Consider the following 27884-nt stretch of genomic DNA (forward strand, 5'->3'; position numbering starts at 1 on the left):
GTTTGTGTGTGTGTGTGTGGTGTGAGGCGTTGTTGTGTGCGTGAGTGCGGGAGGGGCGGTGTGGGCGGTGGGTGTGGAGAGGGCTGTTGTGGGGCAGAGGGGTGCCTACGGCCATACCACCCTGAGAACGCCCGATCTCGTCTGATCTCGGAAGCTAAGCAGGGTCGGGCCCGGTTAGTACTTGGATGGGAGACCGCCCGGGAATACCGGGTGCTGTAGGCTTTTGCCGGCGGGCGGAGGGGCGCTGCGCGTTTTGCTGTTGCGGCCGGCAGGGGGGCAGGTGCGGGTGTCGTTGTGGCAGGCGGGTGGGTGTGTGGGGCTGCGGGGCGCGTGGGAGGCTTGTGGAGGTTTTTTGGGCTGTTGTAGGCTTTTGCCGGCAGGCGGGGGGGCGTTGAGTGTTTTGGTGTTGCGCGTGGGGTGTTGCGGCAGGCGGGTGGGTGTGTGGGGCTGGAGGGCGCGGGGCGTGTGGGAGTGGTGTGTAAGTATTTTGGGGGGCTGTGTTGGGGCAGGTGCGGGTGTAGTTGCGGCAGGCGGGCGGGTGTGTGGGGCTGCGGGCCATGTGGCAGGGGTGTGGAGGTTTTCTGGAGTGTTGCGCGTGGCATGTTGGGTGCTGTAGGCTTTTGGGGGCGGGCGGAGGGGTGTTGAGCGTTTTGGTGTTGCGGGTGGGGGGTTGTGTCGGGGGGGCAGGTGCGTGTGTGGTTGCGGCAGGCGGGTGGGTGTGTGGGGCTGCAGGGCACGTGGGAGGCTTGTGGAGGTTTTTTTGGGTTGTTGGGTGCTGTAGGCTTTTGCCGGCAGGCGGGGGGGCGTTGAGTGTTTTGGTGTTGCGAGTGGGGTGTTGCGGCAGGCGGGTGGGTGTGCGGGGCTGCGGGGCGTGTAGCAGGGGTGTGGAGGTCTTTTGGGGTGTTGGGTGGTGTATGATTTTGGCGTCGGGCGGAGCGTCTGGCGAGCGTTGTGGTGTTGCGAGTGGGGTATTCTGGCAGGCGTCGGGGCAGGTGCGGGTGTTGTTGCGGGAGGAGGGAGGGTGTGTGGGGCTGTAGGGCGCGTGTGGTGCGTGAGTGTGGTGTAAGTATTTAGTGGTGTTGTGTGTGGGGTGTTGTGTTGTGGCAGGTGCGTGTGTTGTTGCGTGAGGCGGGTGCGTGTGTGTGTGTGTAGGGCAGGGTGCGTGTGGTGAGGGGTGTGTATTTTTTGCGGGGTGTTGCGTGTGGGGTGTTGTTTTGTGTGAGGTGTGTTGTGGGTAGGTGCGTGTGTTGCGTGTGTGTTTGTGTGTGTGTGTGTGGTGTGAGGCGTTGTTGTGTGCGTGGGGGTGTGCGTGAGTGCGGGAGGGCGGTGTGGGCGGTGGGTGTGGAGAGGGCTGTTGTGGGGCAGAGGGGTGCCTACGGCCATACCACCCTGAGAACGCCCGATCTCGTCTGATCTCGGAAGCTAAGCAGGGTCGGGCCCGGTTAGTACTTGGATGGGAGACCGCCTGGGAATACCGGGTGCTGTAGGCTTTTGCCGGCGGGCGGAGGGGCGCTGCGCGTTTTGCTGTTGCGGCCGGCAGGGGGGCAGGTGCGGGTGTCGTTGCGGCAGGCGGGTGGGTGTGTGGGGCTGCGGGGCGCGTGGGAGGCTTGTGGAGGTTTTTTGGGCTGTTGTAGGCTTTTGCCGGCAGGCGGGGGGGCGTTGAGTGTTTTGGTGTTGCGCGTGGGGTGTTGCGGCAGGCGGGTGGGTGTGTGGGGCTGGAGGGCGCGGGGCGTGTGGGAGTGGTGTGTAAGTATTTTGGGGGGCTGTGTTGGGGCAGGTGCGGGTGTAGTTGCGGCAGGCGGGCGGGTGTGTGGGGCTGCGGGCCATGTGGCAGGGGTGTGGAGGTTTTCTGGAGTGTTGCGCGTGGCATGTTGGGTGCTGTAGGCTTTTGGGGGCGGGCGGAGGGGTGTTGAGCGTTTTGGTGTTGCGGGTGGGGGGTTGTGTCGGGGGGGCAGGTGCGTGTGTGGTTGCGGCAGGCGGGTGGGTGTGTGGGGCTGCAGGGCACGTGGGAGGCTTGTGGAGGTTTTTTGGGTTGTTGGGTGCTGTAGGCTTTTGCCGGCAGGCGGGGGGGCGTTGAGTGTTTTGGTGTTGCGAGTGGGGTGTTGCGGCAGGCAGGTGGGTGTGCGGGGCTGCGGGGCGTGTAGCAGGGGTGTGGAGGTCTTTTGGGGTGTTGGGTGGTGTATGATTTTGGCGTCGGGCGGAGCGTCTGGCGAGCGTTGTGGTGTTGCGAGTGGGGTATTCTGGCAGGCGTCGGGGCAGGTGCGGGTGTTGTTGCGGGAGGAGGGAGGGTGTGTGGGGCTGTAGGGCGCGTGTGGTGCGTGAGTGTGGTGTAAGTATTTAGTGGTGTTGTGTGTGGGGTGTTGTGTTGTGGCAGGTGCGTGTGTTGTTGCGTGAGGCGGGTGCGTGTGTGTGTGTGTAGGGCAGGGTGCGTGTGGTGAGGGGTGTGTATTTTTTGCGGGGTGTTGCGTGTGGGGTGTTGTTTTGTGTGAGGTGTGTTGTGGGTAGGTGCGTGTGTTGCGTGTGTGTTTGTGTGTGTGTGTGTGGTGTGAGGCGTTGTTGTGTGCGTGAGTGCGGGAGGGCGGTGTGGGCGGTGGGTGTGGAGAGGGCTGTTGTGGGGCAGAGGGGTGCCTACGGCCATACCACCCTGAGAACGCCCGATCTCGTCTGATCTCGGAAGCTAAGCAGGGTCGGGCCCAGTTAGTACTTGGATGGGAGACCGCCTGGGAATACCGGGTGCTGTAGGCTTTTGCCGGCGGGCGGAGGGGCGCTGCGCGTTTTGCTGTTGCGGCCGGCAGGGGGGCAGGTGCGGGTGTCGTTGCGGCAGGCGGGTGGGTGTGTGGGGCTGCGGGGCGTGTAGCAGGGGTGTGGAGGTCTTTTGGGGGGCTGTGTTGGGGCAGGTGCGGGTGTAGTTGCGGCAGGCGGGCGGGTGTGTGGGGCTGCGGGCCATGTGGCAGGGGTGTGGAGGTTTTCTGGAGTGTTGCGCGTGGCATGTTGGGTGCTGTAGGCTTTTGGGGGCGGGCGGAGGGGTGTTGAGCGTTTTGGTGTTGCGGGTGGGGGGTTGTGTCGGGGGGGCAGGTGCGTGTGTGGTTGCGGCAGGCGGGTGGGTGTGTGGGGCTGCAGGGCACGTGGGAGGCTTGTGGAGGTTTTTTGGGTTGTTGGGTGCTGTAGGCTTTTGCCGGCAGGCGGGGGGGCGTTGAGTGTTTTGGTGTTGCGAGTGGGGTGTTGCGGCAGGCGGGTGGGTGTGCGGGGCTGCGGGGCGTGTAGCAGGGGTGTGGAGGTCTTTTGGGGTGTTGGGTGGTGTATGATTTTGGCGTCGGGCGGAGCGTCTGGCGAGCGTTGTGGTGTTGCGAGTGGGGTATTCTGGCAGGCGTCGGGGCAGGTGCGGGTGTTGTTGCGGGAGGAGGGAGGGTGTGTGGGGCTGTAGGGCGCGTGTGGTGCGTGAGTGTGGTGTAAGTATTTAGTGGTGTTGTGTGTGGGGTGTTGTGTTGTGGCAGGTGCGTGTGTTGTTGCGTGAGGCGGGTGCGTGTGTGTGTGTGTAGGGCAGGGTGCGTGTGGTGAGGGGTGTGTATTTTTTGCGGGGTGTTGCGTGTGGGGTGTTGTTTTGTGTGAGGTGTGTTGTGGGTAGGTGCGTGTGTTGCGTGTGTGTTTGTGTGTGTGTGTGTGGTGTGAGGCGTTGTTGTGTGCGTGAGTGCGGGAGGGCGGTGTGGGCGGTGGGTGTGGAGAGGGCTGTTGTGGGGCAGAGGGGTGCCTACGGCCATACCACCCTGAGAACGCCCGATCTCGTCTGATCTCGGAAGCTAAGCAGGGTCGGGCCCGGTTAGTACTTGGATGGGAGACCGCCTGGGAATACCGGTTGCTGTAGGCTTTTGCCGGCGGGCGGAGGGGCGCTGCGCGTTTTGCTGTTGCGGCCGGCAGGGGGGCAGGTGCGGGTGTCGTTGCGGCAGGCGGGTGGGTGTGTGGGGCTGCGGGGCGCGTGGGAGGCTTGTGGAGGTTTTTTGGGCTGTTGTAGGCTTTTGCCGGCAGGCGGGGGGGGCGTTGAGTGTTTTGGTGTTGCGCGTGGGGTGTTGCGGCAGGCGGGTGGGTGTGTGGGGCTGGAGGGCGCGGGGCGTGTGGGAGTGGTGTGTAAGTATTTTGGGGGGCTGTGTTGGGGCAGGTGCGGGTGTAGTTGCGGCAGGCGGGCGGGTGTGTGGGGCTGCGGGCCATGTGGCAGGGGTGTGGAGGTTTTCTGGAGTGTTGCGCGTGGCATGTTGGGTGCTGTAGGCTTTTGGGGGCGGGCGGAGGGGTGTTGAGCGTTTTGGTGTTGCGGGTGGGGGGTTGTGTCGGGGGGGCAGGTGCGTGTGTGGTTGCGGCAGGCGGGTGGGTGTGTGGGGCTGCAGGGCACGTGGGAGGCTTGTGGAGGTTTTTTGGGTTGTTGGGTGCTGTAGGCTTTTGCCGGCAGGCGGGGGGGCGTTGAGTGTTTTGGTGTTGCGAGTGGGGTGTTGCGGCAGGCGGGTGGGTGTGCGGGGCTGCGGGGCGTGTAGCAGGGGTGTGGAGGTCTTTTGGGGTGTTGGGTGGTGTATGATTTTGGCGTCGGGCGGAGCGTCTGGCGAGCGTTGTGGTGTTGCGAGTGGGGTATTCTGGCAGGCGTCGGGGCAGGTGCGGGTGTTGTTGCGGGAGGAGGGAGGGTGTGTGGGGCTGTAGGGCGCGTGTGGTGCGTGAGTGTGGTGTAAGTATTTAGTGGTGTTGTGTGTGGGGTGTTGTGTTGTGGCAGGTGCGTGTGTTGTTGCGTGAGGCGGGTGCGTGTGTGTGTGTGTAGGGCAGGGTGCGTGTGGTGAGGGGTGTGTATTTTTTGCGGGGTGTTGCGTGTGGGGTGTTGTTTTGTGTGAGGTGTGTTGTGGGTAGGTGCGTGTGTTGCGTGTGTGTTTGTGTGTGTGTGTGTGGTGTGAGGCGTTGTTGTGTGCGTGGGGGTGTGCGTGAGTGCGGGAGGGCGGTGTGGGCGGTGGGTGTGGAGAGGGCTGTTGTGGGGCAGAGGGGTGCCTACGGCCATACCACCCTGAGAACGCCCGACCTTGTCTGATCTCGGAAGCTAAGCAGGGTCGGGCCCGGTTAGTACTTGGATGGGAGACCGCCTGGGAATACCGGGTGCTGTAGGCTTTTGCCGGCGGGCGGAGGGGCGCTGCGCGTTTTGCTGTTGCGGCCGGCAGGGGGGGCAGGTGCGGGTGTCGTTGCGGCAGGCGGGTGGGTGTGTGGGGCTGCGGGGCGCGTGGGAGGCTTGTGGAGGTTTTTTGGGCTGTTGTAGGCTTTTGCCGGCAGGCGGGGGGGCGTTGAGTGTTTTGGTGTTGCGCGTGGGGTGTTGCGGCAGGCGGGTGGGTGTGTGGGGCTGGAGGGCGCGGGGCGTGTGGGAGTGGTGTGTAAGTATTTTGGGGGGCTGTGTTGGGGCAGGTGCGGGTGTAGTTGCGGCAGGCGGGCGGGTGTGTGGGGCTGCGGGCCATGTGGCAGGGGTGTGGAGGTTTTCTGGAGTGTTGCGCGTGGCATGTTGGGTGCTGTAGGCTTTTGGGGGCGGGCGGAGGGGTGTTGAGCGTTTTGGTGTTGCGGGTGGGGGGTTGTGTCGGGGGGGCAGGTGCGTGTGTGGTTGCGGCAGGCGGGTGGGTGTGTGGGGCTGCAGGGCACGTGGGAGGCTTGTGGAGGTTTTTTGGGTTGTTGGGTGCTGTAGGCTTTTGCCGGCAGGCGGGGGGGCGTTGAGTGTTTTGGTGTTGCGAGTGGGGTGTTGCGGCAGGCGGGTGGGTGTGCGGGGCTGCGGGGCGTGTAGCAGGGGTGTGGAGGTCTTTTGGGGTGTTGGGTGGTGTATGATTTTGGCGTCGGGCGGAGCGTCTGGCGAGCGTTGTGGTGTTGCGAGTGGGGTATTCTGGCAGGCGTCGGGGCAGGTGCGGGTGTTGTTGCGGGAGGAGGGAGGGTGTGTGGGGCTGTAGGGCGCGTGTGGTGCGTGAGTGTGGTGTAAGTATTTAGTGGTGTTGTGTGTGGGGTGTTGTGTTGTGGCAGGTGCGTGTGTTGTTGCGTGAGGCGGGTGCGTGTGTGTGTGTGTAGGGCAGGGTGCGTGTGGTGAGGGGTGTGTATTTTTTGCGGGGTGTTGCGTGTGGGGTGTTGTTTTGTGTGAGGTGTGTTGTGGGTAGGTGCGTGTGTTGCGTGTGTGTTTGTGTGTGTGTGTGTGGTGTGAGGCGTTGTTGTGTGCGTGAGTGCGGGAGGGCGGTGTGGGCGGTGGGTGTGGAGAGGGCTGTTGTGGGGCAGAGGGGTGCCTATGGCCATACCACCCTGAGAACGCCCGATCTCGTCTGATCTCGGAAGCTAAGCAGGGTCGGGCCCGGTTAGTACTTGGATGGGAGACCGCCCGGGAATACCGGGTGCTGTAGGCTTTTGCCGGCGGGCGGAGGGGCGCTGCGCGTTTTGCTGTTGCGGCCGGCAGGGGGGCAGGTGCGGGTGTCGTTGCGGCAGGCGGGTGGGTGTGTGGGGCTGCGGGGCGCGTGGGAGGCTTGTGGAGGTTTTTTGGGCTGTTGTAGGCTTTTGCCGGCAGGCGGGGGGGCGTTGAGTGTTTTGGTGTTGCGCGTGGGGTGTTGCGGCAGGCGGGTGGGTGTGTGGGGCTGGAGGGCGCGGGGCGTGTGGGAGTGGTGTGTAAGTATTTTGGGGGGCTGTGTTGGGGCAGGTGCGGGTGTAGTTGCGGCAGGCGGGCGGGTGTGTGGGGCTGCGGGCCATGTGGCAGGGGTGTGGAGGTTTTCTGGAGTGTTGCGCGTGGCATGTTGGGTGCTGTAGGCTTTTGGGGGCGGGCGGAGGGGTGTTGAGCGTTTTGGTGTTGCGGGTGGGGGGTTGTGTCGGGGGGGCAGGTGCGTGTGTGGTTGCGGCAGGCGGGTGGGTGTGTGGGGCTGCAGGGCACGTGGGAGGCTTGTGGAGGTTTTTTGGGTTGTTGGGTGCTGTAGGCTTTTGCCGGCAGGCGGGGGGGCGTTGAGTGTTTTGGTGTTGCGAGTGGGGTGTTGCGGCAGGCGGGTGGGTGTGCGGGGCTGCGGGGCGTGTAGCAGGGGTGTGGAGGTCTTTTGGGGTGTTGGGTGGTGTATGATTTTGGCGTCGGGCGGAGCGTCTGGCGAGCGTTGTGGTGTTGCGAGTGGGGTATTCTGGCAGGCGTCGGGGCAGGTGCGGGTGTTGTTGCGGGAGGAGGGAGGGTGTGTGGGGCTGTAGGGCGCGTGTGGTGCGTGAGTGTGGTGTAAGTATTTAGTGGTGTTGTGTGTGGGGTGTTGTGTTGTGGCAGGTGCGTGTGTTGTTGCGTGAGGCGGGTGCGTGTGTGTGTGTGTAGGGCAGGGTGCGTGTGGTGAGGGGTGTGTATTTTTTGCGGGGTGTTGCGTGTGGGGTGTTGTTTTGTGTGAGGTGTGTTGTGGGTAGGTGCGTGTGTTGCGTGTGTGTTTGTGTGTGTGTGTGTGGTGTGAGGCGTTGTTGTGTGCGTGAGTGCGGGAGGGCGGTGTGGGCGGTGGGTGTGGAGAGGGCTGTTGTGGGGCAGAGGGGTGCCTACGGCCATACCACCCTGAGAACGCCCGATCTCGTCTGATCTCGGAAGCTAAGCAGGGTCGGGCCCAGTTAGTACTTGGATGGGAGACCGCCCGGGAATACCGGGTGCTGTAGGCTTTTGCCGGCGGGCGGAGGGGCGCGGCGCGTTTTGCTGTTGCGGCCGGCAGGGGGGCAGGTGCGGGTGTCGTTGCGGCAGGCGGGTGGGTGTGTGGGGCTGCGGGGCGTGTAGCAGGGGTGTGGAGGTCTTTTGGGGGGCTGTGTTGGGGCAGGTGCGGGTGTAGTTGCGGCAGGCGGGCGGGTGTGTGGGGCTGCGGGCCATGTGGCAGGGGTGTGGAGGTTTTCTGGAGTGTTGCGCGTGGCATGTTGGGTGCTGTAGGCTTTTGGGGGCGGGCGGAGGGGTGTTGAGCGTTTTGGTGTTGCGGGTGGGGGGTTGTGTCGGGGGGGCAGGTGCGTGTGTGGTTGCGGCAGGCGGGTGGGTGTGTGGGGCTGCAGGGCACGTGGGAGGCTTGTGGAGGTTTTTTGGGTTGTTGGGTGCTGTAGGCTTTTGCCGGCAGGCGGGGGGGCGTTGAGTGTTTTGGTGTTGCGAGTGGGGTGTTGCGGCAGGCGGGTGGGTGTGCGGGGCTGCGGGGCGTGTAGCAGGGGTGTGGAGGTCTTTTGGGGTGTTGGGTGGTGTATGATTTTGGCGTCGGGCGGAGCGTCTGGCGAGCGTTGTGGTGTTGCGAGTGGGGTATTCTGGCAGGCGTCGGGGCAGGTGCGGGTGTTGTTGCGGGAGGAGGGAGGGTGTGTGGGGCTGTAGGGCGCGTGTGGTGCGTGAGTGTGGTGTAAGTATTTAGTGGTGTTGTGTGTGGGGTGTTGTGTTGTGGCAGGTGCGTGTGTTGTTGCGTGAGGCGGGTGCGTGTGTGTGTGTGTAGGGCAGGGTGCGTGTGGTGAGGGGTGTGTATTTTTTGCGGGGTGTTGCGTGTGGGGTGTTGTTTTGTGTGAGGTGTGTTGTGGGTAGGTGCGTGTGTTGCGTGTGTGTTTGTGTGTGTGTGTGTGGTGTGAGGCGTTGTTGTGTGCGTGAGTGCGGGAGGGCGGTGTGGGCGGTGGGTGTGGAGAGGGCTGTTGTGGGGCAGAGGGGTGCCTACGGCCATACCACCCTGAGAACGCCCGATCTCGTCTGATCTCGGAAGCTAAGCAGGGTCGGGCCCGGTTAGTACTTGGATGGGAGACCGCCTGGGAATACCGGGTGCTGTAGGCTTTTGCCGGCGGGCGGAGGGGCGCTGCGCGTTTTGCTGTTGCGGCCGGCAGGGGGGCAGGTGCGGGTGTCGTTGCGGCAGGCGGGTGGGTGTGTGGGGCTGCGGGGCGCGTGGGAGGCTTGTGGAGGTTTTTTGGGCTGTTGTAGGCTTTTGCCGGCAGGCGGGGGGGCGTTGAGTGTTTTGGTGTTGCGCGTGGGGTGTTGCGGCAGGCGGGTGGGTGTGTGGGGCTGGAGGGCGCGGGGCGTGTGGGAGTGGTGTGTAAGTATTTTGGGGGGCTGTGTTGGGGCAGGTGCGGGTGTAGTTGCGGCAGGCGGGCGGGTGTGTGGGGCTGCGGGCCATGTGGCAGGGGTGTGGAGGTTTTCTGGAGTGTTGCGCGTGGCATGTTGGGTGCTGTAGGCTTTTGGGGGCGGGCGGAGGGGTGTTGAGCGTTTTGGTGTTGCGGGTGGGGGGTTGTGTCGGGGGGGCAGGTGCGTGTGTGGTTGCGGCAGGCGGGTGGGTGTGTGGGGCTGCAGGGCACGTGGGAGGCTTGTGGAGGTTTTTTGGGTTGTTGGGTGCTGTAGGCTTTTGCCGGCAGGCGGGGGGGCGTTGAGTGTTTTGGTGTTGCGAGTGGGGTGTTGCGGCAGGCGGGTGGGTGTGCGGGGCTGCGGGGCGTGTAGCAGGGGTGTGGAGGTCTTTTGGGGTGTTGGGTGGTGTATGATTTTGGCGTCGGGCGGAGCGTCTGGCGAGCGTTGTGGTGTTGCGAGTGGGGTATTCTGGCAGGCGTCGGGGCAGGTGCGGGTGTTGTTGCGGGAGGAGGGAGGGTGTGTGGGGCTGTAGGGCGCGTGTGGTGCGTGAGTGTGGTGTAAGTATTTAGTGGTGTTGTGTGTGGGGTGTTGTGTTGTGGCAGGTGCGTGTGTTGTTGCGTGAGGCGGGTGCGTGTGTGTGTGTGTAGGGCAGGGTGCGTGTGGTGAGGGGTGTGTATTTTTTGCGGGGTGTTGCGTGTGGGGTGTTGTTTTGTGTGAGGTGTGTTGTGGGTAGGTGCGTGTGTTGCGTGTGTGTTTGTGTGTGTGTGTGTGGTGTGAGGCGTTGTTGTGTGCGTGAGTGCGGGAGGGCGGTGTGGGCGGTGGGTGTGGAGAGGGCTGTTGTGGGGCAGAGGGGTGCCTACGGCCATACCACCCTGAGAACGCCCGATCTCGTCTGATCTCGGAAGCTAAGCAGGGTCGGGCCCGGTTAGTACTTGGATGGGAGACCGCCCGGGAATACCGGGTGCTGTAGGCTTTTGCCGGCGGGCGGAGGGGCGCTGCGCGTTTTGCTGTTGCGGCCGGCAGGGGGGCAGGTGCGGGTGTCGTTGCGGCAGGCGGGTGGGTGTGTGGGGCTGCGGGGCGCGTGGGAGGCTTGTGGAGGTTTTTTGGGCTGTTGTAGGCTTTTGCCGGCAGGCGGGGGGGCGTTGAGTGTTTTGGTGTTGCGCGTGGGGTGTTGCGGCAGGCGGGTGGGTGTGTGGGGCTGGAGGGCGCGGGGCGTGTGGGAGTGGTGTGTAAGTATTTTGGGGGGCTGTGTTGGGGCAGGTGCGGGTGTAGTTGCGGCAGGCGGGCGGGTGTGCGGGGCTGCGGGCCATGTGGCAGGGGTGTGGAGGTTTTCTGGAGTGTTGCGCGTGGCATGTTGGGTGCTGTAGGCTTTTGGGGGCGGGCGGAGGGGTGTTGAGCGTTTTGGTGTTGCGGGTGGGGGGTTGTGTCGGGGGGGCAGGTGCGTGTGTGGTTGCGGCAGGCGGGTGGGTGTGTGGGGCTGCAGGGCACGTGGGAGGCTTGTGGAGGTTTTTTGGGTTGTTGGGTGCTGTAGGCTTTTGCCGGCAGGCGGGGGGGCGTTGAGTGTTTTGGTGTTGCGAGTGGGGTGTTGCGGCAGGCGGGTGGGTGTGCGGGGCTGCGGGGCGTGTAGCAGGGGTGTGGAGGTCTTTTGGGGTGTTGGGTGGTGTATGATTTTGGCGTCGGGCGGAGCGTCTGGCGAGCGTTGTGGTGTTGCGAGTGGGGTATTCTGGCAGGCGTCGGGGCAGGTGCGGGTGTTGTTGCGGGAGGAGGGAGGGTGTGTGGGGCTGTAGGGCGCGTGTGGTGCGTGAGTGTGGTGTAAGTATTTAGTGGTGTTGTGTGTGGGGTGTTGTGTTGTGGCAGGTGCGTGTGTTGTTGCGTGAGGCGGGTGCGTGTGTGTGTGTGTAGGGCAGGGTGCGTGTGGTGAGGGGTGTGTATTTTTTGCGGGGTGTTGCGTGTGGGGTGTTGTTTTGTGTGAGGTGTGTTGTGGGTAGGTGCGTGTGTTGCGTGTGTGTTTGTGTGTGTGTGTGTGTGGTGTGAGGCGTTGTTGTGTGCGTGGGGGTGTGCGTGAGTGCGGGAGGGCGGTGTGGGCGGTGGGTGTGGAGAGGGCTGTTGTGGGGCAGAGGGGTGCCTACGGCCATACCACCCTGAGAACGCCCGACCTCGTCTGATCTCGGAAGCTAAGCAGGGTCGGGCCCAGTTAGTACTTGGATGGGAGACCGCCCGGGAATACCGGGTGCTGTAGGCTTTTGCCGGCGGGCGGAGGGGCGCTGCGCGTTTTGCTGTTGCGGCCGGCAGGGGGGCAGGTGCGGGTGTCGTTGCGGCAGGCGGGTGGGTGTGTGGGGCTGCGGGGCGTGTAGCAGGGGTGTGGAGGTCTTTTGGGGGGCTGTGTTGGGGCAGGTGCGGGTGTAGTTGCGGCAGGCGGGCGGGTGTGTGGGGCTGCGGGCCATGTGGCAGGGGTGTGGAGGTTTTCTGGAGTGTTGCGCGTGGCATGTTGGGTGCTGTAGGCTTTTGGGGGCGGGCGGAGGGGTGTTGAGCGTTTTGGTGTTGCGGGTGGGGGGTTGTGTCGGGGGGGCAGGTGCGTGTGTGGTTGCGGCAGGCGGGTGGGTGTGTGGGGCTGCAGGGCACGTGGGAGGCTTGTGGAGGTTTTTTGGGTTGTTGGGTGCTGTAGGCTTTTGCCGGCAGGCGGGGGGGCGTTGAGTGTTTTGGTGTTGCGAGTGGGGTGTTGCGGCAGGCGGGTGGGTGTGCGGGGCTGCGGGGCGTGTAGCAGGGGTGTGGAGGTCTTTTGGGGTGTTGGGTGGTGTATGATTTTGGCGTCGGGCGGAGCGTCTGGCGAGCGTTGTGGTGTTGCGAGTGGGGTATTCTGGCAGGCGTCGGGGCAGGTGCGGGTGTTGTTGCGGGAGGAGGGAGGGTGTGTGGGGCTGTAGGGCGCGTGTGGTGCGTGAGTGTGGTGTAAGTATTTAGTGGTGTTGTGTGTGGGGTGTTGTGTTGTGGCAGGTGCGTGTGTTGTTGCGTGAGGCGGGTGCGTGTGTGTGTGTGTAGGGCAGGGTGCGTGTGGTGAGGGGTGTGTATTTTTTGCGGGGTGTTGCGTGTGGGGTGTTGTTTTGTGTGAGGTGTGTTGTGGGTAGGTGCGTGTGTTGCGTGTGTGTTTGTGTGTGTGTGTGTGGTGTGAGGCGTTGTTGTGTGCGTGAGTGCGGGAGGGCGGTGTGGGCGGTGGGTGTGGAGAGGGCTGTTGTGGGGCAGAGGGGTGCCTACGGCCATACCACCCTGAGAACGCCCGATCTCGTCTGATCTCGGAAGCTAAGCAGGGTCGGGCCCGGTTAGTACTTGGATGGGAGACCGCCTGGGAATACCGGGTGCTGTAGGCTTTTGCCGGCGGGCGGAGGGGCGCTGCGCGTTTTGCTGTTGCGGCCGGCAGGGGGGCAGGTGCGGGTGTCGTTGCGGCAGGCGGGTGGGTGTGTGGGGCTGCGGGGCGCGTGGGAGGCTTGTGGAGGTTTTTTGGGCTGTTGTAGGCTTTTGCCGGCAGGCGGGGGGGCGTTGAGTGTTTTGGTGTTGCGCGTGGGGTGTTGCGGCAGGCGGGTGGGTGTGTGGGGCTGGAGGGCGCGGGGCGTGTGGGAGTGGTGTGTAAGTATTTTGGGGGGCTGTGTTGGGGCAGGTGCGGGTGTAGTTGCGGCAGGCGGGCGGGTGTGTGGGGCTGCGGGCCATGTGGCAGGGGTGTGGAGGTTTTCTGGAGTGTTGCGCGTGGCATGTTGGGTGCTGTAGGCTTTTGGGGGCGGGCGGAGGGGTGTTGAGCGTTTTGGTGTTGCGGGTGGGGGGTTGTGTCGGGGGGGCAGGTGCGTGTGTGGTTGCGGCAGGCGGGTGGGTGTGTGGGGCTGCAGGGCACGTGGGAGGCTTGTGGAGGTTTTTTGGGTTGTTGGGTGCTGTAGGCTTTTGCCGGCAGGCGGGGGGGCGTTGAGTGTTTTGGTGTTGCGAGTGGGGTGTTGCGGCAGGCGGGTGGGTGTGCGGGGCTGCGGGGCGTGTAGCAGGGGTGTGGAGGTCTTTTGGGGTGTTGGGTGGTGTATGATTTTGGCGTCGGGCGGAGCGTCTGGCGAGCGTTGTGGTGTTGCGAGTGGGGTATTCTGGCAGGCGTCGGGGCAGGTGCGGGTGTTGTTGCGGGAGGAGGGAGGGTGTGTGGGGCTGTAGGGCGCGTGTGGTGCGTGAGTGTGGTGTAAGTATTTAGTGGTGTTGTGTGTGGGGTGTTGTGTTGTGGCAGGTGCGTGTGTTGTTGCGTGAGGCGGGTGCGTGTGTGTGTGTGTAGGGCAGGGTGCGTGTGGTGAGGGGTGTGTATTTTTTGCGGGGTGTTGCGTGTGGGGTGTTGTTTTGTGTGAGGTGTGTTGTGGGTAGGTGCGTGTGTTGCGTGTGTGTTTGTGTGTGTGTGTGTGGTGTGAGGCGTTGTTGTGTGCGTGAGTGCGGGAGGGCGGTGTGGGCGGTGGGTGTGGAGAGGGCTGTTGTGGGGCAGAGGGGTGCCTACGGCCATACCACCCTGAGAACGCCCGATCTCGTCTGATCTCGGAAGCTAAGCAGGGTCGGGCCCGGTTAGTACTTGGATGGGAGACCGCCTGGGAATACCGGGTGCTGTAGGCTTTTGCCGGCGGGCGGAGGGGCGCTGCGCGTTTTGCTGTTGCGGCCGGCAGGGGGGCAGGTGCGGGTGTCGTTGCGGCAGGCGGGTGGGTGTGTGGGGCTGCGGGGCGCGTGGGAGGCTTGTGGAGGTTTTTTGGGCTGTTGTAGGCTTTTGCCGGCAGGCGGGGGGGCGTTGAGTGTTTTGGTGTTGCGCGTGGGGTGTTGCGGCAGGCGGGTGGGTGTGTGGGGCTGGAGGGCGCGGGGCGTGTGGGAGTGGTGTGTAAGTATTTTGGGGGGCTGTGTTGGGGCAGGTGCGGGTGTAGTTGCGGCAGGCGGGCGGGTGTGTGGGGCTGCGGGCCATGTGGCAGGGGTGTGGAGGTTTTCTGGAGTGTTGCGCGTGGCATGTTGGGTGCTGTAGGCTTTTGGGGGCGGGCGGAGGGGTGTTGAGCGTTTTGGTGTTGCGGGTGGGGGGTTGTGTCGGGGGGGCAGGTGCGTGTGTGGTTGCGGCAGGCGGGTGGGTGTGTGGGGCTGCAGGGCACGTGGGAGGCTTGTGGAGGTTTTTTGGGTTGTTGGGTGCTGTAGGCTTTTGCCGGCAGGCGGGGGGGCGTTGAGTGTTTTGGTGTTGCGAGTGGGGTGTTGCGGCAGGCGGGTGGGTGTGCGGGGCTGCGGGGCGTGTAGCAGGGGTGTGGAGGTCTTTTGGGGTGTTGGGTGGTGTATGATTTTGGCGTCGGGCGGAGCGTCTGGCGAGCGTTGTGGTGTTGCGAGTGGGGTATTCTGGCAGGCGTCGGGGCAGGTGCGGGTGTTGTTGCGGGAGGAGGGAGGGTGTGTGGGGCTGTAGGGCGCGTGTGGTGCGTGAGTGTGGTGTAAGTATTTAGTGGTGTTGTGTGTGGGGTGTTGTGTTGTGGCAGGTGCGTGTGTTGTTGCGTGAGGCGGGTGCGTGTGTGTGTGTGTAGGGCAGGGTGCGTGTGGTGAGGGGTGTGTATTTTTTGCGGGGTGTTGCGTGTGGGGTGTTGTTTTGTGTGAGGTGTGTTGTGGGTAGGTGCGTGTGTTGCGTGTGTGTTTGTGTGTGTGTGTGTGGTGTGAGGCGTTGTTGTGTGCGTGAGTGCGGGAGGGCGGTGTGGGCGGTGGGTGTGGAGAGGGCTGTTGTGGGGCAGAGGGGTGCCTACGGCCATACCACCCTGAGAACGCCCGATCTCGTCTGATCTTGGAAGCTAAGCAGGGTCGGGCCCAGTTAGTACTTGGATGGGAGACCGCCCGGGAATACCGGGTGCTGTAGGCTTTTGCCGGCGGGCGGAGGGGCGCTGCGCGTTTTGCTGTTGCGGCCGGCAGGGGGGCAGGTGCGGGTGTCGTTGCGGCAGGCGGGTGGGTGTGTGGGGCTGCGGGGCGTGTAGCAGGGGTGTGGAGGTCTTTTGGGGGGCTGTGTTGGGGCAGGTGCGGGTGTAGTTGCGGCAGGCGGGCGGGTGTGTGGGGCTGCGGGCCATGTGGCAGGGGTGTGGAGGTTTTCTGGAGTGTTGCGCGTGGCATGTTGGGTGCTGTAGGCTTTTGGGGGCGGGCGGAGGGGTGTTGAGCGTTTTGGTGTTGCGGGTGGGGGGTTGTGTCGGGGGGGCAGGTGCGTGTGTGGTTGCGGCAGGCGGGTGGGTGTGTGGGGCTGCAGGGCACGTGGGAGGCTTGTGGAGGTTTTTTGGGTTGTTGGGTGCTGTAGGCTTTTGCCGGCAGGCGGGGGGGCGTTGAGTGTTTTGGTGTTGCGAGTGGGGTGTTGCGGCAGGCGGGTGGGTGTGCGGGGCTGCGGGGCGTGTAGCAGGGGTGTGGAGGTCTTTTGGGGTGTTGGGTGGTGTATGATTTTGGCGTCGGGCGGAGCGTCTGGCGAGCGTTGTGGTGTTGCGAGTGGGGTATTCTGGCAGGCGTCGGGGCAGGTGCGGGTGTTGTTGCGGGAGGAGGGAGGGTGTGTGGGGCTGTAGGGCGCGTGTGGTGCGTGAGTGTGGTGTAAGTATTTAGTGGTGTTGTGTGTGGGGTGTTGTGTTGTGGCAGGTGCGTGTGTTGTTGCGTGAGGCGGGTGCGTGTGTGTGTGTGTAGGGCAGGGTGCGTGTGGTGAGGGGTGTGTATTTTTTGCGGGGTGTTGCGTGTGGGGTGTTGTTTTGTGTGAGGTGTGTTGTGGGTAGGTGCGTGTGTTGCGTGTGTGTTTGTGTGTGTGTGTGTGGTGTGAGGCGTTGTTGTGTGCGTGGGGGTGTGCGTGAGTGCGGGAGGGCGGTGTGGGCGGTGGGTGTGGAGAGGGCTGTTGTGGGGCAGAGGGGTGCCTACGGCCATACCACCCTGAGAACGCCCGACCTTGTCTGATCTCGGAAGCTAAGCAGGGTCGGGCCCGGTTAGTACTTGGATGGGAGACCGCCTGGGAATACCGGGTGCTGTAGGCTTTTGCCGGCGGGCGGAGGGGCGCTGCGCGTTTTGCTGTTGCGGCCGGCAGGGGGGCAGGTGCGGGTGTCGTTGCGGCAGGCGGGTGGGTGTGTGGGGCTGCGGGGCGCGTGGGAGGCTTGTGGAGGTTTTTTGGGCTGTTGTAGGCTTTTGCCGGCAGGCGGGGGGGCGTTGAGTGTTTTGGTGTTGCGCGTGGGGTGTTGCGGCAGGCGGGTGGGTGTGTGGGGCTGGAGGGCGCGGGGCGTGTGGGAGTGGTGTGTAAGTATTTTGGGGGGCTGTGTTGGGGCAGGTGCGGGTGTAGTTGCGGCAGGCGGGCGGGTGTGTGGGGCTGCGGGCCATGTGGCAGGGGTGTGGAGGTTTTCTGGAGTGTTGCGCGTGGCATGTTGGGTGCTGTAGGCTTTTGGGGGCGGGCGGAGGGGTGTTGAGCGTTTTGGTGTTGCGGGTGGGGGGTTGTGTCGGGGGGGCAGGTGCGTGTGTGGTTGCGGCAGGCGGGTGGGTGTGTGGGGCTGCAGGGCACGTGGGAGGCTTGTGGAGGTTTTTTGGGTTGTTGGGTGCTGTAGGCTTTTGCCGGCAGGCGGGGGGGCGTTGAGTGTTTTGGTGTTGCGAGTGGGGTGTTGCGGCAGGCGGGTGGGTGTGCGGGGCTGCGGGGCGTGTAGCAGGGGTGTGGAGGTCTTTTGGGGTGTTGGGTGGTGTATGATTTTGGCGTCGGGCGGAGCATCTGGCGAGCGTTGTGGTGTTGCGAGTGGGGTATTCTGGCAGGCGTCGGGGCAGGTGCGGGTGTTGTTGCGGGAGGAGGGAGGGTGTGTGGGGCTGTAGGGCGCGTGTGGTGCGTGAGTGTGGTGTAAGTATTTAGTGGTGTTGTGTGTGGGGTGTTGTGTTGTGGCAGGTGCGTGTGTTGTTGCGTGAGGCGGGTGCGTGTGTGTGTGTGTAGGGCAGGGTGCGTGTGGTGAGGGGTGTGTATTTTTTGCGGGGTGTTGCGTGTGGGGTGTTGTTTTGTGTGAGGTGTGTTGTGGGTAGGTGCGTGTGTTGCGTGTGTGTTTGTGTGTGTGTGTGTGGTGTGAGGCGTTGTTGTGTGCGTGAGTGCGGGAGGGCGGTGTGGGCGGTGGGTGTGGAGAGGGCTGTTGTGGGGCAGAGGGGTGCCTACGGCCATACCACCCTGAGAACGCCCGATCTCGTCTGATCTCGGAAGCTAAGCAGGGTCGGGCCCGGTTAGTACTTGGATGGGAGACCGCCCGGGAATACCGGGTGCTGTAGGCTTTTGCCGGCGGGCGGAGGGGCGCTGCGCGTTTTGCTGTTGCGGCCGGCAGGGGGGCAGGTGCGGGTGTGGTTGCGGCAGGCGGGTGGGTGTGTGGGGCTGCGGGGCGCGTGGGAGGCTTGTGGAGGTTTTTTGGGCTGTTGTAGGCTTTTGCCGGCAGGCGGGGGGGCGTTGAGTGTTTTGGTGTTGCGCGTGGGGTGTTGCGGCAGGCGGGTGGGTGTGTGGGGCTGGAGGGCGCGGGGCGTGTGGGAGTGGTGTGTAAGTATTTTGGGGGGCTGTGTTGGGGCAGGTGCGGGTGTAGTTGCGGCAGGCGGGCGGGTGTGTGGGGCTGCGGGCCATGTGGCAGGGGTGTGGAGGTTTTCTGGAGTGTTGCGCGTGGCATGTTGGGTGCTGTAGGCTTTTGGGGGCGGGCGGAGGGGTGTTGAGCGTTTTGGTGTTGCGGGTGGGGGGTTGTGTCGGGGGGGCAGGTGCGTGTGTGGTTGCGGCAGGCGGGTGGGTGTGTGGGGCTGCAGGGCACGTGGGAGGCTTGTGGAGGTTTTTTGGGTTGTTGGGTGCTGTAGGCTTTTGCCGGCAGGCGGGGGGGCGTTGAGTGTTTTGGTGTTGCGAGTGGGGTGTTGCGGCAGGCGGGTGGGTGTGCGGGGCTGCGGGGCGTGTAGCAGGGGTGTGGAGGTCTTTTGGGGTGTTGGGTGGTGTATGATTTTGGCGTCGGGCGGAGCGTCTGGCGAGCGTTGTGGTGTTGCGAGTGGGGTATTCTGGCAGGCGTCGGGGCAGGTGCGGGTGTTGTTGCGGGAGGAGGGAGGGTGTGTGGGGCTGTAGGGCGCGTGTGGTGCGTGAGTGTGGTGTAAGTATTTAGTGGTGTTGTGTGTGGGGTGTTGTGTTGTGGCAGGTGCGTGTGTTGTTGCGTGAGGCGGGTGCGTGTGTGTGTGTGTAGGGCAGGGTGCGTGTGGTGAGGGGTGTGTATTTTTTGCGGGGTGTTGCGTGTGGGGTGTTGTTTTGTGTGAGGTGTGTTGTGGGTAGGTGCGTGTGTTGCGTGTGTGTTTGTGTGTGTGTGTGTGGTGTGAGGCGTTGTTGTGTGCGTGGGGGTGTGCGTGAGTGCGGGAGGGCGGTGTGGGCGGTGGGTGTGGAGAGGGCTGTTGTGGGGCAGAGGGGTGCCTACGGCCATACCACCCTGAGAACGCCCGACCTTGTCTGATCTCGGAAGCTAAGCAGGGTCGGGCCCGGTTAGTACTTGGATGGGAGACCGCCTGGGAATACCGGGTGCTGTAGGCTTTTGCCGGCGGGCGGAGGGGCGCTGCGCGTTTTGCTGTTGCGGCCGGCAGGGGGGCAGGTGCGGGTGTCGTTGCGGCAGGCGGGTGGGTGTGTGGGGCTGCGGGGCGCGTGGGAGGCTTGTGGAGGTTTTTTGGGCTGTTGTAGGCTTTTGCCGGCAGGCGGGGGGGCGTTGAGTGTTTTGGTGTTGCGCGTGGGGTGTTGCGGCAGGCGGGTGGGTGTGTGGGGCTGGAGGGCGCGGGGCGTGTGGGAGTGGTGTGTAAGTATTTTGGGGGGCTGTGTTGGGGCAGGTGCGGGTGTAGTTGCGGCAGGCGGGCGGGTGTGTGGGGCTGCGGGCCATGTGGCAGGGGTGTGGAGGTTTTCTGGAGTGTTGCGCGTGGCATGTTGGGTGCTGTAGGCTTTTGGGGGCGGGCGGAGGGGTGTTGAGCGTTTTGGTGTTGCGGGTGGGGGGTTGTGTCGGGGGGGCAGGTGCGTGTGTGGTTGCGGCAGGCGGGTGGGTGTGTGGGGCTGCAGGGCACGTGGGAGGCTTGTGGAGGTTTTTTGGGTTGTTGGGTGCTGTAGGCTTTTGCCGGCAGGCGGGGGGGCGTTGAGTGTTTTGGTGTTGCGAGTGGGGTGTTGCGGCAGGCGGGTGGGTGTGCGGGGCTGCGGGGCGTGTAGCAGGGGTGTGGAGGTCTTTTGGGGTGTTGGGTGGTGTATGATTTTGGCGTCGGGCGGAGCGTCTGGCGAGCGTTGTGGTGTTGCGAGTGGGGTATTCTGGCAGGCGTCGGGGCAGGTGCGGGTGTTGTTGCGGGAGGAGGGAGGGTGTGTGGGGCTGTAGGGCGCGTGTGGTGCGTGAGTGTGGTGTAAGTATTTAGTGGTGTTGTGTGTGGGGTGTTGTGTTGTGGCAGGTGCGTGTGTTGTTGCGTGAGGCGGGTGCGTGTGTGTGTGTGTAGGGCAGGGTGCGTGTGGTGAGGGGTGTGTATTTTTTGCGGGGTGTTGCGTGTGGGGTGTTGTTTTGTGTGAGGTGTGTTGTGGGTAGGTGCGTGTGTTGCGTGTGTGTTTGTGTGTGTGTGTGTGGTGTGAGGCGTTGTTGTGTGCGTGAGTGCGGGAGGGCGGTGTGGGCGGTGGGTGTGGAGAGGGCTGTTGTGGGGCAGAGGGGTGCCTACGGCCATACCACCCTGAGAACGCCCGATCTCGTCTGATCTCGGAAGCTAAGCAGGGTCAGGCCCGGTTAGTACTTGGATGGGAGACCGCCCGGGAATACCGGGTGCTGTAGGCTTTTGCCGGCGGGCGGAGGGGCGCTGCGCGTTTTGCTGTTGCGGCCGGCAGGGGGGCAGGTGCGGGTGTGGTTGCGGCAGGCGGGTGGGTGTGTGGGGCTGCGGGGCGCGTGGGAGGCTTGTGGAGGTTTTTTGGGCTGTTGTAGGCTTTTGCCGGCAGGCGGGGGGGCGTTGAGTGTTTTGGTGTTGCGCGTGGGGTGTTGCGGCAGGCGGGTGGGTGTGTGGGGCTGGAGGGCGCGGGGCGTGTGGGAGTGGTGTGTAAGTATTTTGGGGGGCTGTGTTGGGGCAGGTGCGGGTGTAGTTGCGGCAGGCGGGCGGGTGTGTGGGGCTGCGGGCCATGTGGCAGGGGTGTGGAGGTTTTCTGGAGTGTTGCGCGTGGCATGTTGGGTGCTGTAGGCTTTTGGGGGCGGGCGGAGGGGTGTTGAGCGTTTTGGTGTTGCGGGTGGGGGGTTGTGTCGGGGGGGCAGGTGCGTGTGTGGTTGCGGCAGGCGGGTGGGTGTGTGGGGCTGCAGGGCACGTGGGAGGCTTGTGGAGGTTTTTTGGGTTGTTGGGTGCTGTAGGCTTTTGCCGGCAGGCGGGGGGGCGTTGAGTGTTTTGGTGTTGCGAGTGGGGTGTTGCGGCAGGCGGGTGGGTGTGCGGGGCTGCGGGGCGTGTAGCAGGGGTGTGGAGGTCTTTTGGGGTGTTGGGTGGTGTATGATTTTGGCGTCGGGCGGAGCGTCTGGCGAGCGTTGTGGTGTTGCGAGTGGGGTATTCTGGCAGGCGTCGGGGCAGGTGCGGGTGTTGTTGCGGGAGGAGGGAGGGTGTGTGGGGCTGTAGGGCGCGTGTGGTGCGTGAGTGTGGTGTAAGTATTTAGTGGTGTTGTGTGTGGGGTGTTGTGTTGTGGCAGGTGCGTGTGTTGTTGCGTGAGGCGGGTGCGTGTGTGTGTGTGTAGGGCAGGGTGCGTGTGGTGAGGGGTGTGTATTTTTTGCGGGGTGTTGCGTGTGGGGTGTTGTTTTGTGTGAGGTGTGTTGTGGGTAGGTGCGTGTGTTGCGTGTGTGTTTGTGTGTGTGTGTGTGGTGTGAGGCGTTGTTGTGTGCGTGGGGGTGTGCGTGAGTGCGGGAGGGCGGTGTGGGCGGTGGGTGTGGAGAGGGCTGTTGTGGGGCAGAGGGGTGCCTACGGCCATACCACCCTGAGAACGCCCGACCTTGTCTGATCTCGGAAGCTAAGCAGGGTCGGGCCCGGTTAGTACTTGGATGGGAGACCGCCTGGGAATACCGGGTGCTGTAGGCTTTTGCCGGCGGGCGGAGGGGCGCTGCGCGTTTTGCTGTTGCGGCCGGCAGGGGGGCAGGTGCGGGTGTCGTTGCGGCAGGCGGGTGGGTGTGTGGGGCTGCGGGGCGCGTGGGAGGCTTGTGGAGGTTTTTTGGGCTGTTGTAGGCTTTTGCCGGCAGGCGGGGGGGCGTTGAGTGTTTTGGTGTTGCGCGTGGGGTGTTGCGGCAGGCGGGTGGGTGTGTGGGGCTGGAGGGCGCGGGGCGTGTGGGAGTGGTGTGTAAGTATTTTGGGGGGCTGTGTTGGGGCAGGTGCGGGTGTAGTTGCGGCAGGCGGGCGGGTGTGTGGGGCTGCGGGCCATGTGGCAGGGGTGTGGAGGTTTTCTGGAGTGTTGCGCGTGGCATGTTGGGTGCTGTAGGCTTTTGGGGGCGGGCGGAGGGGTGTTGAGCGTTTTGGTGTTGCGGGTGGGGGGTTGTGTCGGGGGGGCAGGTGCGTGTGTGGTTGCGGCAGGCGGGTGGGTGTGTGGGGCTGCAGGGCACGTGGGAGGCTTGTGGAGGTTTTTTGGGTTGTTGGGTGCTGTAGGCTTTTGCCGGCAGGCGGGGGGGCGTTGAGTGTTTTGGTGTTGCGAGTGGGGTGTTGCGGCAGGCGGGTGGGTGTGCGGGGCTGCGGGGCGTGTAGCAGGGGTGTGGAGGTCTTTTGGGGTGTTGGGTGGTGTATGATTTTGGCGTCGGGCGGAGCGTCTGGCGAGCGTTGTGGTGTTGCGAGTGGGGTATTCTGGCAGGCGTCGGGGCAGGTGCGGGTGTTGTTGCGGGAGGAGGGAGGGTGTGTGGGGCTGTAGGGCGCGTGTGGTGCGTGAGTGTGGTGTAAGTATTTAGTGGTGTTGTGTGTGGGGTGTTGTGTTGTGGCAGGTGCGTGTGTTGTTGCGTGAGGCGGGTGCGTGTGTGTGTGTGTAGGGCAGGGTGCGTGTGGTGAGGGGTGTGTATTTTTTGCGGGGTGTTGCGTGTGGGGTGTTGTTTTGTGTGAGGTGTGTTGTGGGTAGGTGCGTGTGTTGCGTGTGTGTTTGTGTGTGTGTGTGTGGTGTGAGGCGTTGTTGTGTGCGTGAGTGCGGGAGGGCGGTGTGGGCGGTGGGTGTGGAGAGGGCTGTTGTGGGGCAGAGGGGTGCCTACGGCCATACCACCCTGAGAACGCCCGATCTCGTCTGATCTCGGAAGCTAAGCAGGGTCGGGCCCGGTTAGTACTTGGATGGGAGACCGCCCGGGAATACCGGGTGCTGTAGGCTTTTGCCGGCGGGCGGAGGGGCGCTGCGCGTTTTGCTGTTGCGGCCGGCAGGGGGGCAGGTGCGGGTGTGGTTGCGGCAGGCGGGTGGGTGTGTGGGGCTGCGGGGCGCGTGGGAGGCTTGTGGAGGTTTTTTGGGCTGTTGTAGGCTTTTGCCGGCAGGCGGGGGGGCGTTGAGTGTTTTGGTGTTGCGCGTGGGGTGTTGCGGCAGGCGGGTGGGTGTGTGGGGCTGGAGGGCGCGGGGCGTGTGGGAGTGGTGTGTAAGTATTTTGGGGGGCTGTGTTGGGGCAGGTGCGGGTGTAGTTGCGGCAGGCGGGCGGGTGTGTGGGGCTGCGGGCCATGTGGCAGGGGTGTGGAGGTTTTCTGGAGTGTTGCGCGTGGCATGTTGGGTGCTGTAGGCTTTTGGGGGCGGGCGGAGGGGTGTTGAGCGTTTTGGTGTTGCGGGTGGGGGGTTGTGTCGGGGGGGCAGGTGCGTGTGTGGTTGCGGCAGGCGGGTGGGTGTGTGGGGCTGCAGGGCACGTGGGAGGCTTGTGGAGGTTTTTTGGGTTGTTGGGTGCTGTAGGCTTTTGCCGGCAGGCGGGGGGGCGTTGAGTGTTTTGGTGTTGCGAGTGGGGTGTTGCGGCAGGCGGGTGGGTGTGCGGGGCTGCGGGGCGTGTAGCAGGGGTGTGGAGGTCTTTTGGGGTGTTGGGTGGTGTATGATTTTGGCGTCGGGCGGAGCGTCTGGCGAGCGTTGTGGTGTTGCGAGTGGGGTATTCTGGCAGGCGTCGGGGCAGGTGCGGGTGTTGTTGCGGGAGGAGGGAGGGTGTGTGGGGCTGTAGGGCGCGTGTGGTGCGTGAGTGTGGTGTAAGTATTTAGTGGTGTTGTGTGTGGGGTGTTGTGTTGTGGCAGGTGCGTGTGTTGTTGCGTGAGGCGGGTGCGTGTGTGTGTGTGTAGGGCAGGGTGCGTGTGGTGAGGGGTGTGTATTTTTTGCGGGGTGTTGCGTGTGGGGTGTTGTTTTGTGTGAGGTGTGTTGTGGGTAGGTGCGTGTGTTGCGTGTGTGTTTGTGTGTGTGTGTGTGGTGTGAGGCGTTGTTGTGTGCGTGAGTGCGGGGAGGGCGGTGTGGGCGGTGGGTGTGGAGAGGGCTGTTGTGGGGCAGAGGGGTGCCTACGGCCATACCACCCTGAGAACGCCCGACCTTGTCTGATCTCGGAAGCTAAGCAGGGTCGGGCCCGGTTAGTACTTGGATGGGAGACCGCCTGGGAATACCGGGTGCTGTAGGCTTTTGCCGGCGGGCGGAGGGGCGCTGCGCGTTTTGCTGTTGCGGCCGGCAGGGGGGCAGGTGCGGGTGTCGTTGCGGCAGGCGGGTGGGTGTGTGGGGCTGCGGGGCGCGTGGGAGGCTTGTGGAGGTTTTTTGGGCTGTTGTAGGCTTTTGCCGGCAGGCGGGGGGGCGTTGAGTGTTTTGGTGTTGCGCGTGGGGTGTTGCGGCAGGCGGGTGGGTGTGTGGGGCTGGAGGGCGCGGGGCGTGTGGGAGTGGTGTGTAAGTATTTTGGGGGGCTGTGTTGGGGCAGGTGCGGGTGTAGTTGCGGCAGGCGGGCGGGTGTGTGGGGCTGCGGGCCATGTGGCAGGGGTGTGGAGGTTTTCTGGAGTGTTGCGCGTGGCATGTTGGGTGCTGTAGGCTTTTGGGGGCGGGCGGAGGGGTGTTGAGCGTTTTGGTGTTGCGGGTGGGGGGTTGTGTCGGGGGGCAGGTGCGTGTGTGGTTGCGGCAGGCGGGTGGGTGTGTGGGGCTGCAGGGCACGTGGGAGGCTTGTGGAGGTTTTTTGGGTTGTTGGGTGCTGTAGGCTTTTGCCGGCAGGCGGGGGGCGTTGAGTGTTTTGGTGTTGCGAGTGGGGTGTTGCGGCAGGCGGGTGGGTGTGCGGGGCTGCGGGGCGTGTAGCAGGGGTGTGGAGGTCTTTTGGGGTGTTGGGTGGTGTATGATTTTGGCGTCGGGCGGAGCGTCTGGCGAGCGTTGTGGTGTTGCGAGTGGGGTATTCTGGCAGGCGTCGGGGCAGGTGCGGGTGTTGTTGCGGGAGGAGGGAGGGTGTGTGGGGCTGTAGGGCGCGTGTGGTGCGTGAGTGTGGTGTAAGTATTTAGTGGTGTTGTGTGTGGGGTGTTGTGTTGTGGCAGGTGCGTGTGTTGTTGCGTGAGGCGGGTGCGTGTGTGTGTGTGTAGGGCAGGGTGCGTGTGGTGAGGGGTGTGTATTTTTTGCGGGGTGTTGCGTGTGGGGTGTTGTTTTGTGTGAGGTGTGTTGTGGGTAGGTGCGTGTGTTGCGTGTGTGTTTGTGTGTGTGTGTGTGGTGTGAGGCGTTGTTGTGTGCGTGAGTGCGGGAGGGCGGTGTGGGCGGTGGGTGTGGAGAGGGCTGTTGTGGGGCAGAGGGGTGCCTACGGCCATACCACCCTGAGAACGCCCGATCTCGTCTGATCTCGGAAGCTAAGCAGGGTCGGGCCCGGTTAGTACTTGGATGGGAGACCGCCCGGGAATACCGGGTGCTGTAGGCTTTTGCCGGCGGGCGGAGGGGCGCTGCGCGTTTTGCTGTTGCGGCCGGCAGGGGGGCAGGTGCGGGTGTCGTTGCGGCAGGCGGGTGGGTGTGTGGGGCTGCGGGGCGCGTGGGAGGCTTGTGGAGGTTTTTTGGGCTGTTGTAGGCTTTTGCCGGCAGGCGGGGGGGCGTTGAGTGTTTTGGTGTTGCGCGTGGGGTGTTGCGGCAGGCGGGTGGGTGTGTGGGGCTGGAGGGCGCGGGGCGTGTGGGAGTGGTGTGTAAGTATTTTGGGGGGCTGTGTTGGGGCAGGTGCGGGTGTAGTTGCGGCAGGCGGGCGGGTGTGTGGGGCTGCGGGCCATGTGGCAGGGGTGTGGAGGTTTTCTGGAGTGTTGCGCGTGGCATGTTGGGTGCTGTAGGCTTTTGGGGGCGGGCGGAGGGGTGTTGAGCGTTTTGGTGTTGCGGGTGGGGGGTTGTGTCGGGGGGGCAGGTGCGTGTGTGGTTGCGGCAGGCGGGTGGGTGTGTGGGGCTGCAGGGCACGTGGGAGGCTTGTGGAGGTTTTTTGGGTTGTTGGGTGCTGTAGGCTTTTGCCGGCAGGCGGGGGGGCGTTGAGTGTTTTGGTGTTGCGAGTGGGGTGTTGCGGCAGGCGGGTGGGTGTGCGGGGCTGCGGGGCGTGTAGCAGGGGTGTGGAGGTCTTTTGGGGTGTTGGGTGGTGTATGATTTTGGCGTCGGGCGGAGCGTCTGGCGAGCGTTGTGGTGTTGCGAGTGGGGTATTCTGGCAGGCGTCGGGGCAGGTGCGGGTGTTGTTGCGGGAGGAGGGAGGGTGTGTGGGGCTGTAGGGCGCGTGTGGTGCGTGAGTGTGGTGTAAGTATTTAGTGGTGTTGTGTGTGGGGTGTTGTGTTGTGGCAGGTGCGTGTGTTGTTGCGTGAGGCGGGTGCGTGTGTGTGTGTGTAGGGCAGGGTGCGTGTGGTGAGGGGTGTGTATTTTTTGCGGGGTGTTGCGTGTGGGGTGTTGTTTTGTGTGAGGTGTGTTGTGGGTAGGTGCGTGTGTTGCGTGTGTGTTTGTGTGTGTGTGTGTGGTGTGAGGCGTTGTTGTGTGCGTGGGGGTGTGCGTGAGTGTGGGAGGGCGGTGTGGGCGGTGGGTGTGGAGAGGGCTGTTGTGGGGCAGAGGGGTGCCTACGGCCATACCACCCTGAGAACGCCCGATCTCGTCTGATCTCGGAAGCTAAGCAGGGTCGGGCCCGGTTAGTACTTGGATGGGAGACCGCCTGGGAATACCGGGTGCTGTAGGCTTTTGCCGGCGGGCGGAGGGGCGCTGCGCGTTTTGCTGTTGCGGCCGGCAGGGGGGCAGGTGCGGGTGTCGTTGCGGCAGGCGGGTGGGTGTGTGGGGCTGCGGGGCGCGTGGGAGGCTTGTGGAGGTTTTTTGGGCTGTTGTAGGCTTTTGCCGGCAGGCGGGGGGGCGTTGAGTGTTTTGGTGTTGCGCGTGGGGTGTTGCGGCAGGCGGGTGGGTGTGTGGGGCTGGAGGGCGCGGGGCGTGTGGGAGTGGTGTGTAAGTATTTTGGGGGGCTGTGTTGGGGCAGGTGCGGGTGTAGTTGCGGCAGGCGGGCGGGTGTGTGGGGCTGCGGGCCATGTGGCAGGGGTGTGGAGGTTTTCTGGAGTGTTGCGCGTGGCATGTTGGGTGCTGTAGGCTTTTGGGGGCGGGCGGAGGGGTGTTGAGCGTTTTGGTGTTGCGGGTGGGGGGTTGTGTCGGGGGGGCAGGTGCGTGTGTGGTTGCGGCAGGCGGGTGGGTGTGTGGGGCTGCAGGGCACGTGGGAGGCTTGTGGAGGTTTTTTGGGTTGTTGGGTGCTGTAGGCTTTTGCCGGCAGGCGGGGGGGCGTTGAGTGTTTTGGTGTTGCGAGTGGGGTGTTGCGGCAGGCGGGTGGGTGTGCGGGGCTGCGGGGCGTGTAGCAGGGGTGTGGAGGTCTTTTGGGGTGTTGGGTGGTGTATGATTTTGGCGTCGGGCGGAGCGTCTGGCGAGCGTTGTGGTGTTGCGAGTGGGGTATTCTGGCAGGCGTCGGGGCAGGTGCGGGTGTTGTTGCGGGAGGAGGGAGGGTGTGTGGGGCTGTAGGGCGCGTGTGGTGCGTGAGTGTGGTGTAAGTATTTAGTGGTGTTGTGTGTGGGGTGTTGTGTTGTGGCAGGTGCGTGTGTTGTTGCGTGAGGCGGGTGCGTGTGTGTGTGTGTAGGGCAGGGTGCGTGTGGTGAGGGGTGTGTATTTTTTGCGGGGTGTTGCGTGTGGGGTGTTGTTTTGTGTGAGGTGTGTTGTGGGTAGGTGCGTGTGTTGCGTGTGTGTTTGTGTGTGTGTGTGTGGTGTGAGGCGTTGTTGTGTGCGTGAGTGCGGGAGGGCGGTGTGGGCGGTGGGTGTGGAGAGGGCTGTTGTGGGGCAGAGGGGTGCCTACGGCCATACCACCCTGAGAACGCCCGACCTTGTCTGATCTCGGAAGCTAAGCAGGGTCGGGCCCGGTTAGTACTTGGATGGGAGACCGCCTGGGAATACCGGGTGCTGTAGGCTTTTGCCGGCGGGCGGAGGGGCGCTGCGCGTTTTGCTGTTGCGGCCGGCAGGGGGGCAGGTGCGGGTGTCGTTGCGGCAGGCGGGTGGGTGTGTGGGGCTGCGGGGCGCGTGGGAGGCTTGTGGAGGTTTTTTGGGCTGTTGTAGGCTTTTGCCGGCAGGCGGGGGGGCGTTGAGTGTTTTGGTGTTGCGCGTGGGGTGTTGCGGCAGGCGGGTGGGTGTGTGGGGCTGGAGGGCGCGGGGCGTGTGGGAGTGGTGTGTAAGTATTTTGGGGGGCTGTGTTGGGGCAGGTGCGGGTGTAGTTGCGGCAGGCGGGCGGGTGTGTGGGGCTGCGGGCCATGTGGCAGGGGTGTGGAGGTTTTCTGGAGTGTTGCGCGTGGCATGTTGGGTGCTGTAGGCTTTTGGGGGCGGGCGGAGGGGTGTTGAGCGTTTTGGTGTTGCGGGTGGGGGGTTGTGTCGGGGGGGCAGGTGCGTGTGTGGTTGCGGCAGGCGGGTGGGTGTGTGGGG

At 64.5% G+C, this 27884-nt stretch overlaps 23 non-coding genes across 23 annotated transcripts; all 23 read left to right on the forward strand.

Annotated features, from left to right (window-relative positions):
* The first annotated feature begins 103 nt into the window (after window positions 1-103).
* LOC128911994 (5S ribosomal RNA) lies at window positions 104-222 on the forward strand. The gene has a single exon (XR_008467324.1). It is a non-coding gene; the product is annotated as a 5S ribosomal RNA (ribosomal RNA).
* Window positions 223-1371: 1149 nt separating this feature from the next.
* Window positions 1372-1490, forward strand: LOC128912042 (5S ribosomal RNA). The gene has a single exon (XR_008467374.1). It is a non-coding gene; the product is annotated as a 5S ribosomal RNA (ribosomal RNA).
* A 1136-nt stretch (window positions 1491-2626) lies between these two features.
* Window positions 2627-2745, forward strand: LOC128912104 (5S ribosomal RNA). The gene has a single exon (XR_008467435.1). It is a non-coding gene; the product is annotated as a 5S ribosomal RNA (ribosomal RNA).
* A 1001-nt stretch (window positions 2746-3746) lies between these two features.
* On the forward strand, window positions 3747-3865 carry LOC128912107 (5S ribosomal RNA). The gene has a single exon (XR_008467438.1). It is a non-coding gene; the product is annotated as a 5S ribosomal RNA (ribosomal RNA).
* A 1149-nt stretch (window positions 3866-5014) lies between these two features.
* Window positions 5015-5133, forward strand: LOC128912156 (5S ribosomal RNA). The gene has a single exon (XR_008467487.1). It is a non-coding gene; the product is annotated as a 5S ribosomal RNA (ribosomal RNA).
* A 1137-nt stretch (window positions 5134-6270) lies between these two features.
* Window positions 6271-6389, forward strand: LOC128912079 (5S ribosomal RNA). Its single transcript, XR_008467410.1, has one exon. It is a non-coding gene; the product is annotated as a 5S ribosomal RNA (ribosomal RNA).
* Window positions 6390-7525: 1136 nt separating this feature from the next.
* Window positions 7526-7644, forward strand: LOC128912120 (5S ribosomal RNA). Its single transcript, XR_008467451.1, has one exon. It is a non-coding gene; the product is annotated as a 5S ribosomal RNA (ribosomal RNA).
* Window positions 7645-8645: 1001 nt separating this feature from the next.
* Window positions 8646-8764, forward strand: LOC128912053 (5S ribosomal RNA). Its single transcript, XR_008467385.1, has one exon. It is a non-coding gene; the product is annotated as a 5S ribosomal RNA (ribosomal RNA).
* A 1136-nt stretch (window positions 8765-9900) lies between these two features.
* On the forward strand, window positions 9901-10019 carry LOC128911995 (5S ribosomal RNA). The gene has a single exon (XR_008467325.1). It is a non-coding gene; the product is annotated as a 5S ribosomal RNA (ribosomal RNA).
* Window positions 10020-11169: 1150 nt separating this feature from the next.
* Window positions 11170-11288, forward strand: LOC128912172 (5S ribosomal RNA). Its single transcript, XR_008467503.1, has one exon. It is a non-coding gene; the product is annotated as a 5S ribosomal RNA (ribosomal RNA).
* A 1001-nt stretch (window positions 11289-12289) lies between these two features.
* LOC128912064 (5S ribosomal RNA) lies at window positions 12290-12408 on the forward strand. Its single transcript, XR_008467396.1, has one exon. It is a non-coding gene; the product is annotated as a 5S ribosomal RNA (ribosomal RNA).
* Window positions 12409-13544: 1136 nt separating this feature from the next.
* Window positions 13545-13663, forward strand: LOC128912075 (5S ribosomal RNA). The gene has a single exon (XR_008467407.1). It is a non-coding gene; the product is annotated as a 5S ribosomal RNA (ribosomal RNA).
* Window positions 13664-14799: 1136 nt separating this feature from the next.
* On the forward strand, window positions 14800-14918 carry LOC128912170 (5S ribosomal RNA). Its single transcript, XR_008467501.1, has one exon. It is a non-coding gene; the product is annotated as a 5S ribosomal RNA (ribosomal RNA).
* A 1013-nt stretch (window positions 14919-15931) lies between these two features.
* On the forward strand, window positions 15932-16050 carry LOC128912157 (5S ribosomal RNA). The gene has a single exon (XR_008467488.1). It is a non-coding gene; the product is annotated as a 5S ribosomal RNA (ribosomal RNA).
* Window positions 16051-17186: 1136 nt separating this feature from the next.
* LOC128911996 (5S ribosomal RNA) lies at window positions 17187-17305 on the forward strand. The gene has a single exon (XR_008467326.1). It is a non-coding gene; the product is annotated as a 5S ribosomal RNA (ribosomal RNA).
* Window positions 17306-18453: 1148 nt separating this feature from the next.
* Window positions 18454-18572, forward strand: LOC128912158 (5S ribosomal RNA). Its single transcript, XR_008467489.1, has one exon. It is a non-coding gene; the product is annotated as a 5S ribosomal RNA (ribosomal RNA).
* Window positions 18573-19708: 1136 nt separating this feature from the next.
* LOC128912144 (5S ribosomal RNA) lies at window positions 19709-19827 on the forward strand. Its single transcript, XR_008467475.1, has one exon. It is a non-coding gene; the product is annotated as a 5S ribosomal RNA (ribosomal RNA).
* Window positions 19828-20975: 1148 nt separating this feature from the next.
* Window positions 20976-21094, forward strand: LOC128912159 (5S ribosomal RNA). Its single transcript, XR_008467490.1, has one exon. It is a non-coding gene; the product is annotated as a 5S ribosomal RNA (ribosomal RNA).
* A 1136-nt stretch (window positions 21095-22230) lies between these two features.
* On the forward strand, window positions 22231-22349 carry LOC128911998 (5S ribosomal RNA). Its single transcript, XR_008467329.1, has one exon. It is a non-coding gene; the product is annotated as a 5S ribosomal RNA (ribosomal RNA).
* Window positions 22350-23486: 1137 nt separating this feature from the next.
* On the forward strand, window positions 23487-23605 carry LOC128912160 (5S ribosomal RNA). The gene has a single exon (XR_008467491.1). It is a non-coding gene; the product is annotated as a 5S ribosomal RNA (ribosomal RNA).
* A 1134-nt stretch (window positions 23606-24739) lies between these two features.
* Window positions 24740-24858, forward strand: LOC128911999 (5S ribosomal RNA). Its single transcript, XR_008467330.1, has one exon. It is a non-coding gene; the product is annotated as a 5S ribosomal RNA (ribosomal RNA).
* A 1148-nt stretch (window positions 24859-26006) lies between these two features.
* Window positions 26007-26125, forward strand: LOC128912088 (5S ribosomal RNA). The gene has a single exon (XR_008467419.1). It is a non-coding gene; the product is annotated as a 5S ribosomal RNA (ribosomal RNA).
* A 1136-nt stretch (window positions 26126-27261) lies between these two features.
* Window positions 27262-27380, forward strand: LOC128912161 (5S ribosomal RNA). Its single transcript, XR_008467492.1, has one exon. It is a non-coding gene; the product is annotated as a 5S ribosomal RNA (ribosomal RNA).
* Window positions 27381-27884: the final 504 nt, after the last annotated feature.

This window comes from Rissa tridactyla, chromosome 6 (assembly GCF_028500815.1).
Source record: "Rissa tridactyla isolate bRisTri1 chromosome 6, bRisTri1.patW.cur.20221130, whole genome shotgun sequence".
NCBI classification, from domain to species: domain Eukaryota; kingdom Metazoa; phylum Chordata; class Aves; order Charadriiformes; family Laridae; genus Rissa; species Rissa tridactyla.